The sequence below is a fragment of the Parus major genome, chromosome 6 (assembly GCF_001522545.3).
Source record: "Parus major isolate Abel chromosome 6, Parus_major1.1, whole genome shotgun sequence".
Classification (NCBI taxonomy): Eukaryota; Metazoa; Chordata; class Aves; order Passeriformes; family Paridae; genus Parus; species Parus major.
In genome coordinates this window covers 4,626,142-4,647,494 of record NC_031775.1, presented here as the reverse complement: position 1 = coordinate 4,647,494, position 21,353 = coordinate 4,626,142, and positions in this window count along the sequence as shown.

Sequence of the window (21,353 nt, the reverse complement as noted above, 5' to 3'; positions counted from 1 at the left end):
TCACCCAGGGTTTACTTCTTTTCTATAAGTAACTAGGCTAGCCAAATTGGATTTCTGATATGTCCAGATTTATCTGCCCAGCTACAAACCAGCTGTGCCATGACAATCCCCCCTTAAGGGTTTATTAAAAACATGCAAAGTGTTCTTTGTCATCCTGTCTGCAAAGGGCCCTTGCAGGAAAGATAACACAAACAGCATGAGCCTAGTTCAAATGAGGCTTTCTACCCAACTCAACAAACATAGTTCCTCCCAGCCAGTGATGTTTCCGGTGTACCATCCAGGAGCTGTCAGGGGAGATCACCAACAATGCAATCCTTCAGGCTAGCATGTCACAGGGTAACTGCTTAGAAATTACAAGTTACAACTTAACACTACAAACAAGAAACCATTCAACTTTCAGAATAGTCAGAAAAACTAACTAACAGAAGAAAAAATTTGTAAACAAATAAAATCCCTAAATAACTTCAAGAGTCCCAGATTTCCGTGAGGTAGGTGCACAAGTTGTTTCAATCACTGCTCCACACACAGCTCCACAACGTCTGATGAAGGGCCATTAGGAGGATGTTGCTTGTGGTCCCAAGCAGGACATAGGGCATGATGTACACATGTGGCAGATATCCAACGTGTTCCAGGTTTGTAGAAACACAAGCGTCTCCCTGTCCCCAGGTAATGAGATCCCAAGGACCTTCCCATGTATTGGTGATAAGATCCACATCATTACCTTTGGGCTTTACTAGGCATCACTGGATGATTGTAATGGTAAAAAGTGATTTGAAATGACTGGGTTCTTTCTGGGAATTTTCTAATACTGTCAAATTATTTAGTGTATAGGTAGCTTTAGCTATTTTACTCTGTGGGGTCTCACCACACATTCCCCCTTCCTGTTTATCAAGAATACATTTTAAAATGCCATGTGCACGTTCCACGATGGCTTTTCCTGTTGCTGAGTGGGGAATACCAGTGTGGTGGGACACCTCAGAGCTGTAGGAATTGTTTTGTGAGGTATATGCAGGGCCACTGTCTGTTTTGATGGTATGGGGATACCTAAAGCAGCAAAGACTGGTTGCCAATGTGTGATGGTATCTCAGCTCTTTTCTCCTGTGTGTACTGAAGCCCATACAGCTGATGGAAAGGTATCAACTCATACATGCACATATTTTAAACGGCCAAATTCAGGGATGTTTGTGACATCAGTGTGCCAGATTTGCAAAGCACACTGTCCACAAGGGTTTACCCCTATCTACACTGGTGCAGCGTGGCCCTGGTAGTCAGCACAAGTGTTAACTATATTACAAGACGGCGTTTGATAGCCAGAATTTTTGCTGTAGGGCTCAAATATCTTGGTGGAAAAATTCATGTGATGCCTTGGCTTGTGCAAGCATGTTTGGCTGTGGTGCTGTCCAAGCAGGGTTAGCTAGACAATCTGCTTGAGCATTGCCCTTTGCAATGAAACCTGGTAAATTTGTGTGACTTTTGATGTGTAAGATGTAATAAGGGCAAGTTCTGGCTTATATAGTATGGCACAGAATTTTAGAAAGTCAAATAGTGGTGCATTGTCAATTTCCCTTAATAGTGCTCAATGTAACCTCTGTGTAATATCAGCTATATAGGCAGAGTCAATCACAACATGTAGAGGAATATGGGGAAAACATTGGAAAGCAATTGCTACAGCATGTAGCTCAACCAGCTGAAGTGATCCACTCTCACGACCTTCCAACATTTGCCACCCACCTTCCTCTTTCCATGTTACAATGGCTTTTCCCATTTTTCCAGAACCATCTATGAATACTGTAATGCCTTTTAGGGGTGTGCAGCTACTCAGAGGTTTTAAGGATAGTTCAGTGGGCCTACTTAACACTAATTTATGGCTTGGTAGATGGTAAGTAATTTGCCCTGAGAAACTTTGTAAGGCGCTTTGTAAAGCTGTGCTGTTGGCAAAGTACCATTCAAATTGTTCTTGTGTCACAGGTATAATAATTTTTGAAAGATCTCTAGCATTCAATTGTAAACACCTGTGACGGCATTTGATAATTAACTGTGCAATCAGCTTGAAGACAGTAGGTGCCAGCTCTTTTGGTTGGTGTGGTAGAAACATCCACTCTTGAATGTGCAAAGGATCAGGCTAGTATGTATTCCACTGTCCAATAATACCAGTAGGGTGAAAATCAACTGTGAGAATAAATACAGTAATGCATCAAATTAATTAGCAAAGTAATCTGGGCACATCTGGAAGACTTGTCTATTTGTTATGGCTTGTTCTACTGTTTTGAGACCGGCTTTTGCCTCTGTTGTAAATTTTCTGGGGGAAGTTAACTCAGGATCACCTCTTAGGACTTTAAATAAGGGTGCCAATTTTGAGTTGGACAATCCTAGATAGGGTGTGAGCCAGTTTATGGTATCCAAAAGTTTTTGCGCATCATTTAGTTGTTTAGAGTTTGAATTGTGGTAGAAAGTTGAATCATTTGTGGCTGTATAGTTTGATTCATTATTTTGAGTCCTACGTATTTCCAGGGTGGTTGCTGCTGCACCTTTTCTGGTGCTACCTGCAACCCAAATGTTCCTAATGCTTGCAACAGGCTTGGCTGAATCTGTCAGAGTTCTTTTTTGGTTGGTGTTGTTGTCAAGATATCATCCATGTAGAGGTAACACTATGCCCCTGGAAATTGTTCTCTCACTGACGAGAGTGCCTGTGCAATATACCACTGACAAATTGTGCGGCTGTTTTTCATACCTTGCAGTAAAACTTTCCATTGATGCAGCATTATTAATGGATGGCACTGTAAAAGCAAGCTTTGGGGTCTCATCAGGGTGTAATGGAATAGTAAAGAAGCAATCTTTTAAATCCACAGTCAGAATGTCCCGAGTGGCAAATATCATGGTAGGAGATGGCATACTACCCATGCTCTCACAATGATAGCAGTGATTTTTCTCAAGTCATGCAGCAACCTCCATTTAACAGATTTCTTTTTTTATAACAAATACTGGAGTGTTCCAAGGGCTCATTGAAGGTTCTATGTGACCTTGAGCTAGTTGTTCTAGTACCAGGGATTTTAGGGTGTCCAGCTTCTCCTGAAGGGACCACTGTGGTACCCACACAGGCTGAGTACTGAGCCATTTTAGAGCTAATGTATTGAAGGGATGCTTCACACCCTTCAATACAGTGCCCCCTGTTAAAAATCTGTGCCCATGCGAACTCCCTATGCTGATAGAACATTCCTCCCCCACAAGTTAAGTGGTGCAGCAGTGATATATATGGCCAAATGGTAGCTGTCTGACCCTCCAGATTCTTGACTAACACAAGATTGCTGCTCAAGCAGCTCTGTGTGGTCCCTCTGTGGCCAGCAATGGCAGATCCTGTAGGTGTGGTGGGCCACGATGGAAGCCAAGTGTTGGCAGAGATGATGGTGATGTCTGCCCCTCTGTCATTCATCCCACTGACCTTTATTTGTTAAGGCCTTGCCTGAGGCATCACAGCAGTACAAACCATATTAAGTCTTTGATCACCAACAACCTGAGTCCAGTTCATCTGGGGCTCTCCTGTTGATCCAAAGCCTTGGTCTCCTCCCATGCTAGAATCTGTTTTGGGGACAGAAGACTTTAATGAGTTGTGCAATTTGCATTTTAGCACGGATAGTCATGGGTGGAGTAGGGGTTGATACCATAGCATGTGTTTGTCCTGTAAAATCAGTGTTGATGACACCTGGGTGCACAAAAATACCTTCTAGAGTGGCACTGGATCTACCAAAAAGCAGAGCACTCAGTCCTTTCCCTATGGGCCCCTGGGCCTTGAGAGGGATCTTACATACTGTTAATGAGCTTATAGTTGTTGCGACTGAGGTGAAAACATCCATTCCAGCTGATCCTCTTGTTCTTGCTGTGAGCTGGTCACACAGGCTTGCACTGGAGTGTTGGAAAATGGTTGTGTCATCGTGCATTTCCCTTTCACACTCGTTCTTCTGTTTCCCTGGTCTTTGTGAAATTTTCCATTAATATGAAATTTGGACTTGCATAGTTTGGTCGCATGTCCAGACTTACCACATCAGTTGCAGTTTGGATTTACACCCCTCTGTCCTTGAAACGTCCCCAGTGAAATGGACTTGCAGGGACAGTTTACCTTCAAGTGGTCTTGTTGTCCACATCTGTAGCAATGGAGCATCAGTTTTACCACAGTGGATTCTGAGTAGGGATGGCATCCTATCAGAACAGTGATGGAGCTGGAGCTGGGACCAGCAGTGTTTCAGGGGCTTCTTCTCTGGGTCTGGCAGTAGTACAGTGACTTGGGTTCTCTTCGTGGGGGTCTTGTGTATCCATCAGCAATGTGGGTTGCTCAGGCTGCTTGAGCCTTGATTGTAGGGATGGTGGGGTCATGGCAGAAGTGCTCACTCAACATGGTGGTGTGGAGCAGCACAGCCATGCCTCTACCATCTGCTGGGATTTCACTGCTTTATGGGACTCCTCTGCCCGCTGCAGTTTGGCCACCCACAAGGATTGTACTGTTTGGCAGGACTCCTCTGCCTGCCGGGGCTGTGCTGCCCACCTGGGCACTGCCAGCCGTGGCAGCACCACCTCATGGCAGGTCTCCACCACCCACCAGGATTGCTCAATCCAGTGCAGCAGGGCAGAGAGCAGCCAAAGGGTACCTGTTCAGAGCAGTGCAGGAGCAGCACAGGGCGGCCATTCCGTCTGGCCATTTCTCCAGCATGCTTGGTGGGGTGCTCATACCTCCCACTGCCTTCTCCAGCACCCAGTTCTTGCCACTCATGTCAGTTTCTAACTGCCTCAACAAGTCCAAGGTAAGCTTCCAGGGTTTTGTAATTTTTATAGCGCTTTCATCACCTTTAGATGCTTCTTCTATTATAAATCTGCCAGTCCACACCCAAGTTTTTATATCAAGTGTGGCTTCTTTGGTTGTGTCCAACTCTCAGTTCTTAGTCCACATCAGCAAGGCTATCAAAGCCTGGTTTTCATAATCTATCCCCATTCCCATTAAAAAAGGGTCCCTACCTTCAGAGCTGGGTGTTCTTCCACCAAGATATACCCACCCATGTCTTCAACGGCAGTTTTCTTCTATTTTCAGGGGTATGTGAAAAGGAATATGAATTTGAGCAGCTTTTTCCTGTAGTAAGGATGTCCTCGCCTTGGTTTTTGCAACCTTTTCTCTATTTGGCGGCTCTCCTCACTTGCTGTCTGTCTGCCCACTCTATATGCAGAATGATTGTGTCAATCACATTGGGAATTCACCACTTACTACATAATGGTCATAGGTTGGAGACAGGCATGACAGGACTCACCAAAGATCATGCAACAAATAGCAAAGATTTGTTATGGCCACCCCCTTTTATAGGGGTGCAAATTCAAAATCCCTGCACCTAAACAACTGCTTGGTCAGGGTCTCAGCACTGCCCAGCTCCCTGGCCAATGATATGTCTGCATTCAGGGTTGAATGGGATTGGCTGGGGTCCCCTGTTTGAGTTCAAACCCATCCTATCATTGCGCACCCAGGGTTTACTTCTTTTCTGTAAGTAACTAGGCTAGCCAAATTGGATTTCTGTTATGTCCAGATTTAACTTCCAGCTAAAGACCAGCTGTGCTGTGACACCAAGCTGAGGCATTTTCTTCTCTTTATGTTGAAAATGCAGCCAGCCAGTGAAAGAGGTGGGAGAAATGTAGACATCTGGATGCTGGCCTTTGCAGGAGATGCAGAGATGGCCAAGGCAACTCAGTTTCCAGCACCGCTTGTTTCCTTAGCCTTAGAAGGGCTTTTTTTAGACCCTCCTGGTCTGTGGATTAATGTAAGCCAGCACTGTTCATGCAGTGCTGGAGGTGCCTGTTGGGCTGCCCTACGCACTCCTCAGAGTGGCTGGGAAGAAGACCCCAGGAGCAGCACCCTGGAGCTTTTCATAGCCAGACCAGCCTGGACTGTGAGTGGCACTGAGGCACAGCATCCTCCCACACCCCCTACCACTGGGCTGGACACTTCCCAGTGAGTTTGCTGGGGGTCACCTGGGGGTCAGTGCACCCACACCTGGGCAAGCAGCGCAGCAAAGTAGTTTGTGTTGACAGCAGCCAAAGCATTTGTAGGGAAACAGGCACCTCCGTAGGGTTCAGTGCACCCCACCAGTGGCTGGTCTGCAGGACAGCTGAGCTACACCCAGGGAGAATTTGTCACTGTATTAGGAACTCCAAAGTGCTTCTGTGTTTGAGAGTGAAATGTCCAGTGATGTGAGAGGACAAGGGATGCTGTACCACTGGCTTGCTGCAGACAGAGAGTTTGTCACCTTGTAACACCAGATTTTCAATTCAGTGGCGAGCAGCAGGGAATTAACAATTTTGAGGGTCTGAAGCAAAGTGGAGATGCACAATCTGGTGTTGCTGGCTGCAGTGTAGTTCCCCTGGCTGAGGGCTCTTAGCTCTCTGCTTTGCTGCCTCACTTTTCCACAATTACATGGCAGTACCCAGTGCCAGGCTCCTTTCAGAAGGAACAATGTAATTGAATCTGGTCTCCTGATTTCTGGGCCACAGCGCACACCACTTGAGGACCTTGAATAACTTCTGCAAGCCTTGCACCCTAGCAGATATGGAACAGAGGGCACAGAGGGCTGAAAGCTAGTGGAGGTCCTGGGGCAGGATTCCCCTGCTGTGGATGGACACAGGGAAAGTGTCTCAGCAGCAGCTACATTGCCTGGCATCCTTTTGGGGACAATGATTATCCCATGGTGATGCCAACCTGTTAGGAATGGGGCCCTTCCTCCATCTCTGCCTCACCAGCGCTGTCTCTGCTCCAGAATATTTCAGGGACATTTTTAGCAAAGTTTCTGCTGCTGGGAGGAGCTGATCACACACAGACATCACTGCTAATCCTCACTGGCACCCTATTTGCTCTTGGAAATTCATCTCTCACCCACAGGCTTTCCAGGAATATCAGACACCTTTTGCTTTTCCCAAAGCAAAAACAATGGAGCCTGTATTCAGGCACACTCACAGCCAATGGGCTATGGGTATGTATTGCCTCTGCAACTGAAGAGAAACATGGAAGGACTGAATGGTCTTGAGGAAAGCAAAAGGAATAGCCCTCAAAGCATCTCCAGTCTGCTTGGAGCCATGGCTGCTAAGGGAGAAATTCCTGCCATTCCTGCAGGAGAAAGCCATGGCTGTGGCCAGGCAGTATCCCCTGCTGCCTCCTGTGCAGGCACTGCATGTCCAGCAAGGGGGCAGGGATACAGCTTAATCTGTGCTTTCCTTTAGTTTTTCAGTTTGTCCTTTATGGGATTTATAAAGAGTATTCACAATGTCAGATGCTCCATCTAGTGCTCACCTGGAGAACGAGCCCCCCACGTCACAGGCCAAGCCTGCGGCCAGAGGTGCCCTGACCTGGTGGTTGGGGCAGTGGAGACAAGACCCTCCATGGCAGCTGTCAGACTGGGCACAAATATGCCCAAAACTGGGTTAAACAAATTAATTAAGACTTTCATGGCTGCTGAAAAAGCAGCAATTTGGGTAAAAGTACCACATTTAGGAGATCCACAAATTCTGAATGGTGGCAGCTGTGAAGACCTCCCTATGCTCACAATGGTGAGGAGTGCCTGCGTGTGCCCTGTCCTTGGGTGCTGCACCATAACATTGACACAAAAGTCCTCATAGCTCCCCCTTCCTCCTCCTGATGCTGTTCCTGGGGACAGAGCAGCTCAACAGCTGCTTGGTTTTGGTGATGAGCATAAAAATATTTAACAAATTGTCTTGGATGTGGGGACTGCTCTCTTGGGAAATGAGGTGCCTGAGGATGCCGGGCCCATAAGGGGCTTCTTAATAAAGGAAGAAAGAGGAGGAAAAGTCACTGAACTTGCAAATGTTGCTCAGCTTGTTCTGCAATTTAGTCAGGAAAGGAAAAAACAAAGGTCATCCACATCCCCTCCTCTGCCACAGGCAGTGACCCAAGCAAGACATGTGAGATGCCATCCCATGAGGCATGCCGTGAGGGGCTACGATGTTTTGAGGGGCTGCCATGAGGGGCTGCTGTGCCATGAGGTGATCCCATAAGGGGCTCCCATGTTGTGAGAGGCTATCATGCCATGAGGGAGCTGCTTTGAGGCTGCTGCCATGCTGTGAGGTGATCCATGAATGGCTGCCATGCTGTAAGGGGCTGCCATGCTGGGAGCAGCCGTCATGCTGTGAAGGGCTGCTGGTCCATGAGGGGCTGCTGTGTGGCACTGCTGTGCCATGGGGGTATGCTAGGCTGTGATGCAATGTGGCAAAACTTCCCATCTTGCACAAGCCAGTGAGAGATGTTCTTTAGCCATTTTGGTGCCAAAATTGTTTGTTTGTTAAAATAGGTGTCTCACGATCTCCAAGGGTTTGGGCAAACTGCAAATGCCCCCCCATGCTGGGAGACACCAGAGGGGTGATCTACGACCCAAATTTATTTCAGGGCCACCACACAGAGGTGTGGTAGCTGCAGTGCAATTGTGCAATTCCATGTCTCTTCCATGAGGCAGGTGCCATGATGAGGCCAAGCTATGGAAGTGCTGGGATAGGGAGCAGGAGGTAAAAATGAGGGGCAGCCATGCTGCACTCCCAGCACACATTCCAAGTACTAAAGGATACACAATGGACACAGTGGTGTCTCATGCCATGAGGATGAAACTACTGCACCTCTGTCATTCTGTGGATAGTTCACAGATACACCTAAACAGTGGTAAGTTGAATTTGCAGGCAGCCCAGGTATGTGTAAGCAGGGGAACAGTGGATATCTGCAGTGAGAGGTGCTGGCCAGTGCTGCTTAGAGTAGAATTCAGTTCCTGTAACCTAAACACTTTGTGTGCACCCAGTTGGGGTTCAGCCACTGCTGGTCTGGGGAGGGAAACCCAGAGAGTGCTCTGGATGTGGATGTCTACACCCCACTCAGGTCCCATTGGGGTGGCTGGGACCTTGACATGATCATCTTGTGTAGTTACATGAGCAGGTGATGGCCATGTGGCTCCCTGGGCTGGTGCCCTGCTCCAGTCCCTTCCATGTCCAGTACCAGTGGGAGGAATTACCAACCTTCTGGCACAGGATGCACACACAGCAGCCTTGGCCTCCCTTGGCACTGCCTCCTGCACTTCTTCCCAAACTCTCCACCTTCTGCAAGGCTCTCTCATATTTCTTGGCAGTGGTTTTGTCTGAAAGCTCCCCAAAAAAACAGCCAGGCAAACCAAACTGTCTCACTCTGCCCCCCACCAGTGTCTGTGGAGCTCTCAAATGACGAATAAAACCATTTGTTTCTAATTATATTTGGCAGCTACTCAGAGAATTGAGGATTAAAGCACGCCATTTCTTTTGCTCATGATTAAAGTACTTGACCTCATAAGCAAAAAGCAAAGATTTCAACACACTCCCACAAGTAGGCTAGGAATTAACTACACAGAAAAGACCAAAAAAGAAAACTCCCTTTGCTCTAGATACACAGAATAATTCATTATGAAACAAAAGGCAGAATATTTAGTTCATTTCCCGAATTCGCCTAGGGCTTAGCTAACCGCCCAATTACTTTTAGAGTTCTTACACCAAGCAAAGGCACACACAGTGAAGCCCCATATGCCCCACTGAGCCTGCACATGGCCAAGTTCCATTTGCTGCCTGCAGGAATAAAGTACCTTTCTTGCCATGCCAGCTTTCCTGGTCCCTGTGCCCAGCTGGCAGGACACTGGGATAGTGACAGTGGGCACGTGAGTTGTCATCATCATCATCTTTTTTTCCCCCATATTCCCAGGCTGAAATAGTTTTTACCCACCAGGTGCAACATGCTTGGTGCCTAATTTCAAGCAGCAGCTGCCCTGGGGTGGCAGAGGGTGGCCTTCCTGTGCCTTCCAGACAGCAGCATCCAGCTCCCATGTTTGCTATTTTCCCCGTCTTTAAGATAGCACAAGGATGTGTTGCAACTGCAGAAGAGTCAGTTGGCTCCCAGCCAAGAGAAATAGCAATGATCTTGATGGCATCCTTTAAAATAGCAGAGAAACCAGCTCAGACAAAAATTAACTACCTTGTGTGGTTCCGTGGTCCATAAAATACTTCTCCCGGCTCCGTGGTTTTAAAATAACATGAAAGAAATGCTTTCCATAAAAAGTAGTTGACTATTATACAGATTTTTTAGTCGTAATTCTGAGATACATACCCAAACAAAATAGCTATACAAGCATTAAATTATACATTAAAGAAGGCTGATAAAGACAGTGAATTACAGAGCTACCATATAAGATTTCAGATATACAGATAACAGCATTATTAACATTTCTATTAAAGGTGACCTACAAAAAAGGGACTAAAATAATCTGCCATGCTTCTGATTTCTCATGATGCAGGAGAAATGGCTCCAGCCCAACTGCCACCTAGTCTATGCTATCATCCCTGCTCTCCTTGCTATCATCACTGCTTCCCCTCCCCATCCTCTCCTCCAAAAATTAATGGAAAACAGAGGGTTGCTTTCTGCAAATAGCTAGGCTAATGTTTTACCTGCAAAACTTCCTTGGAGGACATAAAATGGATGTTTTTCTCAGTGCTTACCCAAAATCTCAGTGGGATGATGAATTTTTAGTGGAGAGGTATTTTTTTCTCTGTGTTTGACAGGTACCAGGGTTTGACCATGGCAAACAAAGGCAGCAATGGATACAGGTGGCTGCAGTGGAGCTGGGGGGTGGTTCCTCATGGAGGGCTTATTCTGCATCACCCTCCAGTAGTTCTTCCCCTGGGGGTTTCCCAGCACCTGTGAGGTTGGTGTGCTGTTCCTCAGCTCTCCCTGGGGTGGGGGTACTGCCTGCCTTTCCCCTCCAGCCACCTCCAGGGTTTCATAATGCCTGTGGCAATATAAATGATATAATTATAAAGATATATAATTAAATGTTAAAGCTATGTTTATATAGGTAGATATAAATACAAAAGTATAAATAAAATATTAAAATATTTTCTATATTTCTATATTTTTTTCTGTAGGTTTATGTACTTATATTTATATAGAAACTATATACACTTTCATTGTATAAATATGTAATGTAAATGTATAATTAACTCTGAGCCTGCTGCTTCTCTACTCCTGGGATTATCAGGTTATTTGGTTGCTCTTAGTTTCAAAATTTATGTGTAAGTAACTGATGAACAAATTGCCACACACAGGTACACACAGAAACACACCAGCCCTGCACAAGCAGCACATCAGTAGGTGACCAGGCTCACAAAATGGCAATGCTCAGTGTATTTGATCTTTCACGCTGCCACAGGGCTCGGCTGTTGGGATACTGCCACCACCATGTTGGGGTCCCCCTCAGCTACCCTTCTCATTTGATCCACTTTGGCTGGATGGGCTCTGAACTGATGGTGGAGAAAAATGATTGTTAAGGACTATAAACTATAGATTTATATAAAATACCAATATGCAGAGAGGGGGAGAGAGAGATCATGTGTGCATGTCCTGAAGTATTGAGAACTCAGCATTTACCATCAGAGCAGTGGGGTTAACAGGACTACTGGCAGTTTTGCACCAGAGTGGCTTTCCATGAGGAGCTGGTGATGGTTTCTTGTGGCAATACTATCCAGAAATTAAAAATTTTTTTTTTCCTGATCTTTTGGTACAGTTGTGGCAGGCTTGACAGAAAATAGGTGAGGAGGATTGGGTAAAGGTGATCTACTGTGTAGGGCAGCTCTCAACAGAGCCTACCCAACTTCTGCTCTTGCTATGCCCTAGGATTGAACACCAGCACTTTGGAGTAACACACCCATCTATGAGTGGTGTCCACCTTGCTCTGTTGCTGTAAACTGAACACCTCTTCCAGCTTGAAGCTGGAATCCCATACTGGCTCTTGGTCTGTGATGATCCTGTCCCCATAGCCTGTCCATAGCCAGTTAGGGGGGTTTGCAGAAGTGTGAAGACTGGGTGATTTTGTAGAAGCTTGTCTGTGCATTTGGGCATTAGGTTGTTATTATACAATGACTCCAGATTTCCAGCTGTAGCCTGTTTTTCTATATCTTTAGTATCTGCTTTGCTGTAAGCCAGATGGCCCCAGGGTGGCCATGTGGCCCGTCCAGCAGCCTGCCTTCAACAACCATGAGGGGTCCTTTGGAGAAATACCCTGTGATGTGTGTTGTCCAACACTTCTTTTAATACTTACAAAATGTGTCCCCCATCAGCAAATCCAGAAAAGGCTGCTGACACGTGCTGCGGCAGGGCAGCCTGTGGAGATAGAGCTGGCTGGGCATCAGCTTAAGACTGTGGAATGATAGCAAGCCTTTTCATATAAGGTTATGCTTTTAGAATGTTCTCAGTTTTCTCCCGTTATTCGTTGTCCTTTGCCACATTATTTTTAATATTCCTAATCTCAGTTTGTGATTGGAACCCTATGCTGGAGTCTGAGACACGGAGTGTGTGCACTTGTTTCTGATACTTAGTTTTAAGATCCAGAAAAACACTGAATTTTATATAACATGAAATTTATGAGCATGTTCTCATGGTGATACATGAGAACAACTGTTAAAGTTAGAAAAAACTAAAAGTGTGAGTGTGTAGATTAGAAAGTTTTTTAAGTCACTGGGTGAAAAAGTTAACATTTAGAGTTTAAAACAGTTTAGAAAACAGAAGACAAGATGGAGGATTTAGACTGTTGTTCCTTTTCCTTCTTCTTTCTTCTTCATGTTCTTCTTCTAGAGGTTTTTGGGTAATAGTAAGTGATTGGACAGAAAATGCCGCAGTGCAGCACACAGGTGTTGGGTCATGGGGTCATTAAGAAAAATAATGTACATGTCTATAGTTAATTAGATAAGAATGAGTATAAAGATTAAAGAACTGCGTAGTTCGGGGCCATTTTGAGCTTTCAAAGCCAAAGTGAGCCACAGAGTGAGCCACAAGGCCATTCTGTACCATCAGAAGAAAATCAGCCAGACTGCAGTGAACTGAATTTGTGCAGATAGTCTGAAGAGACCTGTCAAGTTTTGTGATAACATCCTAATAAACACAAGAAACAAGATCCTAACAGGGTTTGGAGTTTTTGTCCTGACCTGGAGGACTGTGATAAGCAGGACTCCCCATGAAGGAGTATCCCAAAGGAGCTCAGCTCAGCTCAGACTGAGAAATCCAAGAGTGGAAAAAAAGTACAGAAGAAGTGCAGCAGAATCAGAAAGAGAAAAAAGAAACGAAAAATAATTTTTTAAAAAAGTTACACCAGAATGTTCTCAGTTTTCTTCCCTAATTGGTTGTCATTCGCAGCATTATTTTTAATATTCCTAATCTCAGTTTGTGATTGGAACCCTGCCTTCAGAACCACCCTCAGATCCTCTGTATATATACTGTTGTACCCACCCTTTTTGCACCATTTGGGGTTGACCCTATACTGTGTGTTCATCTTCTGCTGTTTGTTGTTTTGCCATTAAAGCAGTTTTACTTTTCAGGTCACCCAGTCATGCCTGTCCTGTTATTTGCCACACCACTCCCAGCTGACCCAGGTCCAGGGTCACAAAGCCAAAACGCGACAGCAGCCATCTGCTTTGCTGCCACGGACGTCTTGCCTCATACATGATAATCACACCATAAAATCCTAGTCCCTGCTGAAGCGCAAGGGAGGAGATGTAGAGGAAAAACTGCTCTGTCATTCTCTTTTCATTAACTGCAACTTTAGAATTAGACAAAACTCCATTTCATCTGATGTGAAAACAAGAAGCCAGCATTACTACATCAAGAGACGAACAAAACTGGATTACATTTTCCCATCTGGAATGATACTGTAGCCCAACAGAACACTACACATATGATATAAAATATCCTTGAAATAATAAAGCCTGACAACAACCCATACATTATGAGTTTACCTGTGTGATATCAGTCACACTCTTTTGGTGTGGACTGGTTTCTGATCCAAACCAGATCTCCTACAAGGCAGTTGCAGATGCTTTTCTTCTCCAAACTATTACAAAATACATAAAAATGGTACTCAAGAAGAGTCTGAACTACAGCAAAGGAGCTGGCTTCAGAAGCAAGAATGAGAAGATAGGAGTGCCAATCCATTAAGAAGTTATGTACATCAATGAGAAGAGGATTTTGCTCCTAATAACTTTGGAGTGTGACATGAAAGGCATTCAGGTTTCACTCTTTAGAGTACTGCTGCCTTGTGCAGCCATAGACTCTGACCCTACCAGTCTTCATCCACCATGCCTTGTGCCACCATCTGCCCAGGTCATGGGGGGACTCTGAGAAAGAAGACATTATCCCCACCATCTCTCCATCTTCCCCTGCATATCCTCCTTTCAGCTGCTAATGGAGAGGGAAGAACAACTCCAAGACTGGAGCCACCAGTTGTATTTTCCATTGGCTACAGTTGGATTGTGTGTTTTTTTAACCCCTTCTCTCTTCACTGGTGCACAATAGCTCTGCTCAGAAGAAGTATCTGTTCTTCATTTAAAGCCAGTGTTGAGCTACTTTGCTACAGAATTGATGGAGCCAGAAGGAGGTCAAACTTGATTTATTCAAGTTTGGAGATAGTCCTACTAAATAGTTAATAGTCTATAGCACTTATTGATTATTGGCCCTCCTCCTTTCAGAGGAATTATATGGATCTAAGAACTGAAATCCACATGATAGCAAAAAGCAGTTCCCTACTCAGTTCAAATCTGGGTTTTCAGACGAGTCCTTTATAAGGCTGTGGACTGAAAACTGCAGAGAAGACTGAAAGAGCTGTATGCTATTAGAATAAGGCTACATTTCCATATGGATCAGGCTCAAAGGAATTACATCTGCATGCTGGATACTTCAAACGAAGCAACAAGGTTACCTGGACTAGAAATCCAGTGGCCCCTCCATCTCTGGTGGGCTGGATGGGGGCTCTGCACTCCTGCTACCATCACCACTCTTCAACGCTGTTCCCTCTCTCTCTGACAGAGCAGGGTTTGGATATTATTATTTAATTATTAATTTTCATTATTTTTTACAAAACCAAGCTCTTCTAAAAAAAAGCTCTATCTGCGTTAATTAAGCCTCCTGAAATAAAGCTGTATTTGGTGAAACATTGCTATATAGTGCATGATGTCGTGATGGCTGCACTGCTTCTGTACAAGCTGGTTGCTCTGCAGGGCCATTGTAATCACCATGTGCCAGATCACCCAGAGCTGGACAGGACCACGCTGTGAAGCTCCCTGATGAGAGTGTGGACTGTGCCTCACTTGACCAGCACAGAACATTCAGCTAGCAAATTGGCACCAAAGGCCCTCAGCCCTATGAGAATTGCTACACCAAGACAGCCATCCTCACCAGGGGAGCAGCCCACAGCTTTAGTGTTGGCAGAACTGAGATAGAGGATAATAAGAAATGGGAAAGTTTTGCTTGTGCCATTTTGTTTTATTTTCTTTATCTAAGTAAGAAAGGAGGAAGAGAAGAAAGAAGGAAAATGTCACTTCTTGGATTCAGTCAGCTCAGAAGCAATGGGTAGATGCAGAAGTTGCGTATCACATTTTACAAGCCCTGCTATCTAGGCTCCCACTGTGTGTGCCTTAATGGTGGCTGGCAGTGTAAAAACTTACACATACATGTGCACACACAATAGACAGCAAAAATACTTTAACATTTCTGCCTCAAGTTAATGGTATGATTATTAACTGGAAGGAGTATGATCACAATCTTAATTCTCCACTTCTCCTGTTCACAGCCCCTGAATTACATTCTCAAACACTCTCTTTGAGACATACTGACCTGTAACATTTTGATCTGGCTCCTGAACCTGTTCAGAAAGGTTTGCAACCTTCAGGAAATTGCACTGAGAGTGACCGTGCTGCACAACTCAGCACTTCGGAGGAGTTCAGGTGTGATTTCTGTCTGCAAGCTAAGACATTCCATGCTTAGGTATCATCTCTGCCCATCTCTTCTAATTATAACCAATTCTTCTGTCAGTGATCCTGCAACATCATGCAGCAGAGCTTCTGTGATCCATCCTGGGCAAATGCTGCCTACAAAGGTGAGCATGTAAAAGCTCTGCTTTGCAGTGACCTGGCTTCTCCTGGCTTTTACCATCCAGGTTAACCTCACTTATGCTAAAGGGAGTTTGGCAATGAAGGAACTACTTTATGGAGAGTGCAGGGATATTATTCACATCCAGTGTTTAATATGGAGACAATTCATTGCAAATGTCTCACAGCTGATTCAGGCACTTCTCCGTCAGACTCTCTCCAGAGAAAAAGATCTGCTAAGGACTTCCAATGAGGTCTAATTTCAGGCAGCTTGGAGGCACTATCAGTGCAGTTTGGCTTGTGCTCACCTCTGCAGGAGCATAGGAAGACCACCTGTCCTCAGCCACAGTGAAAAACCTGATCAGAGATATTTAATTGATTTCTCTGAAAGCTGGGAGGATATGGAAAAAAACTCACCAGGGCTACAGTGAACACTGCTGAACACGAGCTGGTCAACCTTCCCAGGAAAACTTGAATTTATCCAATTGCTGTGCTCCTGGAGCTGCAATAAAACAGATTTCACTGTAGTACCCTGGTACAGGTCCCCACTCCCCATCTGTACCCATGCTGTGTGCTGCTGCTCTGCTTGGTCCCTCCAAGCTGTGCTGCAGGCAGGACCCATCTCTTGTACCCAAAAAAACCCTCCAGCAGATCCAGAGTTACACAAGCCTGACTTCCTGTCTTTCTGTTTGCTCCATACTTGTGTGAACAGGCCTCACCTGGAGCCTACAGGCATGGAGGCCATGTAAATGAAAACATAAACACAACCATTCTCATTAAAGGATGTGCTGAGTGAGGTGTGCTGCAGCTTATGTAATCCTGCTTTGAACAACTGTGAGGAATTAATGGAATTCTCATAAATCTTGATTGTTTCACTTTCATTGAGGGTTTTTGTTATCTCTTTTTGAATTTTGTTTACTTTTTTTTCTCCCTCCATTAATTGCTCTCTTGTTCCAAAGTTCCTCTCTCCAGTGAGGGAGAATTAAAAACCTCTGCTTTGCAGACCCAGTGAACCACACCAGCTGCATACTAACAAGGATGAGGATGTCTCTTGATCAACATGTGGGAAAAGAAGGGATGCATCCACTGGATCCAGTGCATAGTCTTCCAAGAAAGCTTGGATGCTCTTTGTCAGCAGTGCAGCTATGCAGAGTAAACTGGTCCTAACCCTTGTCTTACCGGCTTGGGGGATACTATCGTGAACTCCATGGCATTTGGCCATCTATGTCATCCTCTGGCTGCTGCAGTCCTGTAAACAACCATGGTTTTGTGTGTATGATCTGTCTTCCAACTACTTTGATCACTTCAGAAAGGTCCAGTATCTTGAAACACTCTTAGGAAACCATTGTCCTTAGTTACTGCACCAGGAAAACTGGAGGTGTGGAGGGGAGGCAGACGGAACAAGAGACACTGTGACACTGGGAGCCATCCAGGGGAAATAAGAAGAGTGGGAGAGGCCCTGAAGTAATCTACAAAGGAGATGAACCTGGAAGGATGCTGGAGCAAAATCATGGGATAAAGTTGCAACTGTGCCAACACTGAAATACACAGGGTTTTATTTTAAACAGGCAACTTGCAGGGTTGTGTCCCAATCCCTTTATTCACAGGGCTCAACTTCCATGACAAAATAGTCTTGGTGGAGAGAAGCCTCCAAAGTGTGACCTACTGGACTGAACAGCCAAAATGTCAATAGAAATAATATTCTATTACTTTCTTTAAAGGCAGCTGCCTCAGTATTACGATCTGGGGTTGGCAAAGATCAACTATCTTAGCAAACAATTTTATTTATGAACCTGCTTTACTAGCACATATGTGGTAGCTCTGCAGTCCAGGTCAAATGCTCAGCTTGTGAAAACCATTGAGGAAGGAGCATGAAGCTGGAGTCCTGCAGAAACCCATTATCTTTTATGGTAACAGAACACCAAGAATGGTGGGGGGCAAGGCTGTAATGGGGCATGTGGACCACAGCCAGCCCTGGGGCAAGGATCCCAGCCCCACTCTGTCCACAGCTCCAGGGACCAGTAGTGTCAGCCCCCTCCTGAATTACTGCCTTCTGTAACATGTGCCACAGGGATGTGAAGACTGGCAGCATTCAGGGAGCTCATCCTGGGACACATCAGAAAAGACGCTCTGATGAAAGCTTTGCCTCCAGTGCCATCCAAAAAGCAAACAAAAAACAGCAGGTTTGGGCTACAAGCAGCAGTGACCTCACAGGCTCTGACCATGCAGACCATCACTGGTGCAGTGGCCTTCACAGGTCCATTGTCTCAGAATTATGTACTCTGATCATCTTTTTAACAGTAGTTAGGTGGTTAATTACCTGAAGGTTGCAGGCTGAAGTCTTATTTTTCATATGTGACTTAGTAATTAAATAATTAATTAGGCCTGTTGCTATTATATAATGTAAGAATCAGCTACTTGATTTTAAAAGAATAGTCAAATTTGGCAGACAGTTCAAAGTAATTTCATTTTATATTGGAGTCTAATGCTAAGAGATTGCACAAAAAGCAGAAGGCATCTACATGGAATAGTCTAAAATACGAATGTGGTAACCAACAACTATTATTATTGTATTACTGCTTATAATTCCCAAACAAAGAATTAAAATTCTGTAATAGATACTTCTAATGAAAACAAAAATAAAAGTATTTGCTTTTTTCTGTCAATGAAAACTCTTTTAGGAAATTATACCACTGAATGTACATTTCCCAGGGGAGGGTGGAATAAAAAACCACCAGCCTTGCAAGATTCTTTTGCACATGGCTTCTGCTTTCCACAGATTCCATTACAGGATTGTCTCAGATTTCTTCTAAAGGGTGGCAGAAAGAATATATTTATTATTTAGAGATAAAAATGAGCTAAATAGATTTTTGAGCTATAATACATACTCTCTGTAATTGCATTTAGGTTGGTAGGTTGGAATTTAGCATTCACTTGACAAAAAATTACATTCCCTCCTCCCCACAGGTCAGTGAGCCTGGGTGTTCCATTTCTGCCTCCTAATGTGTCTGACCAGGAACAGTAAGGCAAATTACAGGGCTGGTGAATAGGAACATAGGATCACATTTCAGGCTCTGGGAGTTTAATATTGGCTAGTACACTTTTGACCTTAATTTTAACAGGCTTTTACTTCTGCATGTCAGTTTATATGGGAAGGCTGGCTCAGGCATGGGGACCTGGGCACTAAGCTGGTCTCTTGGCCAGACCTAAAAGTAACTCAAACAATCAATGCATTTTTAATTTGAAATGTTTGATGACTAATTTCTTGTTTAATTAATGATCTACAGTTAATCATTATGAATGGTAAATTGTCTATTTCCTATCAATAGGAAGACTTCCTATAGGAAAATGTTCCCCTATAGCTTTAATTTAAATACGCATTTTTTCATCACACTTACCATATCCTTACCTTTATGCTATCTCATGATTACAGGTCCATTAACTAATCACATTTGACAACTTGTTTATTGAGGGGAGCAACTATTTTACATCTCTTGCCTGGGAAAGTAAATGCTCTAACAAACAATTATTCAGCAGCTGCAATCATGTAACACTGAATTAATTGCTTTGAAGATCTCAGTCAAGAAGATCTTGATAAAAAACCAAAGAAAATGTTGTTTGACAGAATGCATGAATGAGAGTGCCAGAAGGAACCCAGGCTTGATAAGCTGCAGCCCTGCTCCAGGGAGCATTCTATGAGGACCTTGAAATACTGCACTCAGAGGAGGAGGAGGCTGTGGAAAAGCACATATGCTTGTTTGTTCTTTTGTGTTTAGTTTATCAGAACCACAACTTACACATACAATTTGATTATAGGATCAGGATGCTGCTAAAACAGGCCAAAAAAACTGAGCATAAAGGTCTATAAAGCCTGACACATGGATATCTCATATGTGTAACCTCTGTGAATGATTTCTCCCGCCATTCAAATAATTAACCCAAAGGGTACTGTGAGGCTTAATGATTAAAAAGTACTTTAGAAATTTCTACCAGTGGGAGCTGCTGTAATTGTGCTGGAGTGGGATAAAAAGCAGAATAAGGCATGTGGGGATCTTAACTCTGGGCCTGGTTGGGCAAAATTGTCTTAGTGCACCTTGGTGCTGCAGAAAGCCATTCGCTCCTTAACAAATGTTCAGGACAGTTTGTATCTTGAGTGTGCAAGATTGGTGCTTTGTTGGGACTAGAGCATTGTAGAAAATAGTGGGATTGCTGATAAATCTTGATGAAGACACTGAAGACATCAGCTGTAAAGTGGTTTCTGATCTTTCCAGCTCCTTTGTGACTTCTGCTCCTTTATCATCCTGGGGAGGACCAGTGTCTCACATGAGACAGTCCCAAACTCTGCTCCACAGACAAGTCACAACCTGCAACACACTGGCCAGTCCCAAGCCATACTTCCTTCTTTCAACTGCTGCAACCTTGTGTGCTTTGTAAGTCAGCTGAGATGAAATATGTTTCTGCCAGATAAGACTAATTCCTAACATGACACTGGAAAGGGAAGGAGAGCTTAAAGATTCAAAATTCTCTGTAGTAAAGGGCTTCAAAAGTGAAGTACAAGGACTAAACAATATCGTCTCTGAATATTATGTCACTATAAAAAGCTGAAAAATCTGCCCAGTAAGCTGAAGGGCAGTGATAATGTCAGGTGGCTTTTCAGAAAACATCCTGTTTGGGCTTTTTGGTCACATCCCATTAGTAACACAGCGAGTTTTCAAAACTGCTTTGTTCTTACATTAAGAGTTGCTAAAGGTTTGCTAGCATCATCTATCTAGGAATGAGGAGAAATAGAATTCTTTTCCCTTTCCTGCATGCCCAAGTTCAGAGGGTCTGTGAGGATAGCAGTATTAAGTCAGTCATGAGCATGGCACTATTTTGCCAAACCCAGCACCCGTAAGGACTAATGCCCCAAAAAGTGTGATGGAAACTTCTGACACAATGGTTCATATTTAAAAGTGAGGGTCAAGAAGCTGTGGCCCCTCCCTTGACTCTTGTTTAATGTCAGTGAGAGCCTAAATTGAATTTATACACACACACACACACATATATATATATATATATATATACCCTGATTTAAATAATTGTTTCTGCAGCAAGCCCTTGGCTCTCTTTAACGTGGGAACAGGGTGTGGCTTCCTCCCTTGTTGAGTAGCAGGGTGATTAAAAGGGGCCTGTAGGGAGTGAGGCAAATAGGAGTAGGCAGACAGGGGCGTGGCACATCTCTGAGGTTGTTTGCACAGCAGTTCGGGAAAGCAGATAGGGTTGCAGGTTTGCTTGCTAGTAAGGTTAGCTGTGTGTTGTTTACGGTATTTCTGTTGGTTGGTTGGTTTTGGGGTTTCTGTTTGTAACTGTTTTTATACAATGAAAAACTGTAGTTAGTAGAAGTGTATGTAACCAAAGGG